Genomic DNA, 2,003 nt, shown 5'->3' on the forward strand with positions numbered 1-2,003 from the left:
CTAAAGTGATCAATTAATTTGGGTTAATTGGGTATTTAAATAAGTCATGAGGTTATATGTGCAGATACCATGTTGTAATTGTAATTTGTTGAGGGGCCAAATTATAAATGTACAACATCTATAAATAAGGAGTTATGGTCCCTAACCTAGGGTTACACTCTCTAATTCTCTACACCCCCATCTAGTAAGAGAAATTCGGATTTAGAGAAACCCTAAGGTTAGAAGATCAAAACCCATCTCAAGTTCAAGCAATGGATTCAGGTATAAGCTTCCGCTCCTTTATTATTCTTGTTAATCTCTTCGAATTAATCATGGCTATATGGTTTTAGATCTCAAGTTTTATGATTCAGATCTAACAAGTGGTATCAGAGCCACCTTGATTAATTCTTAGGGATTTAAGTTTTATTGGGTTTTCTGATCTTAAATCTCTGGTTAAAGATTCAGTTTTGTTTTTCGGATGAACAGTAAATTTTTTGTTCGGATGAACAGTAACGAAAATTTTTTGGATGAACAATAAAGTTTTTTGTTCGGATAAACAGTAACAAATTTTTTTTTGGATGAACAGTAACTGAAAAATCGCCGGTGAACATTAACTTTTTGGAATTTTTTGGATTTTTCGGCGGTTTTTTCTTGGATCTGGATCAAGAAAACTCTTTTTTCGATTCTAGATCTGTTTTTTTGATTTAATGGCGGCGGTTTTAGTTTGAAACCCTAAGGGTTCGTACGTGAAACATGGCGAACATTAAGGAGATGGTTACCTCAAATTTTGGCGAAGCGGTAAGCTTCAAACGAACCTCGCGTTCGTTCAATTTTAACCGAACTTCCCGTTCAAATGAACTTCGCATTCGTTCTCAAGTGAGCCTCGCGCTCAACGAACTTCGCGTTCGTTCTAATGTGAGCCTCGCGCTCAGTTCTAAGGCGAACCTCGCATTCGTGCTTCAGTCGAACCTCGCATTCGAGCTTCAGTCGAACCTCACGTTCGTGCTTCAGTCGAACCTCGTGTTCGAGCTTCAGTTGAACCTCGCGTTCGTGCTTCAGTCGAACCTCGCGTTCGTGCTTCAGTCGAACCTCGCGTTCGAGCTTCGGTCGAACCTCGCGTTTGTGCTTCAGTCGAACCTCGCGTTCGAGCTTCAGTCGAACCTCGCGTTCGTACTTCCGTCGAACCTCGCGTTCGTACTTCAGTCGAACCTCGCGTTCATTTTTTTTTAACGAACCTCACGTTCGTTCTCAAGTTGAACCTCGCGTTCATTTTTCAAACGAACCTCACGTTCGTTCTCAGACGAACCTCGCGTTCGTGCTTAAGTGAGTCTCGTACTCAATACAGTCGAACCTCGCGTTCGAAGTTAAGCGAACTTCGTGTTCACTATGGTTAAGCCTCAGCTTTTCATGGGTCCACTTTGGTATTCTTAATTTATTCAATTAAGTTATGGGTGCTAATTAAGCTGTGAGACCCCAATTAAGTTTTTGGAAATTCAGTTGATTTAAATTAAAACTTTTTAATTTAAATATAATTTGGTTTTTTAATCAATTATTTAATTCAAATAATATGACACTAAGGAATTAAGGTTGTCTCTCACTCCAATTGATTAATTGAAACAAGAAGTTGCCAAAGTAACCTCTCTTGTGTAGATTGTTCATGAGGAATGTGAGATGTTTGTGTGTATGCTTTCGTGTAAATATTTAATCGGCCCAAAGGAAGGTTAATATTTATTTAGACTGTATACACATCTGCGATGATAAGCGTGTGACAATTATAAGGTTTACATGTGAATAATGAATCGATCCAAAGATAGTTTCATTATTTGACATGAGTTATTGTCAATGTTTGATCATTGCAACAAGGTATTACTTACAAGTTAATATTACTGTCCAAAGACTTGATATTAATGTTGTGCCCGATATCTTGGATGGGGATTGTCATTATTTGAAATTTTTTGATTATGGTTATTGATGTGAGCATTTTTGTTTTATTTCAGCTAATGCATCTGCTGCAACAATTTCTG

This window comes from Asparagus officinalis, chromosome 3 (genome assembly GCF_001876935.1).
Source record: "Asparagus officinalis chromosome 3, Aspof.V1, whole genome shotgun sequence".
Lineage (NCBI taxonomy): Eukaryota > Viridiplantae > Streptophyta > Magnoliopsida > Asparagales > Asparagaceae > Asparagus > Asparagus officinalis.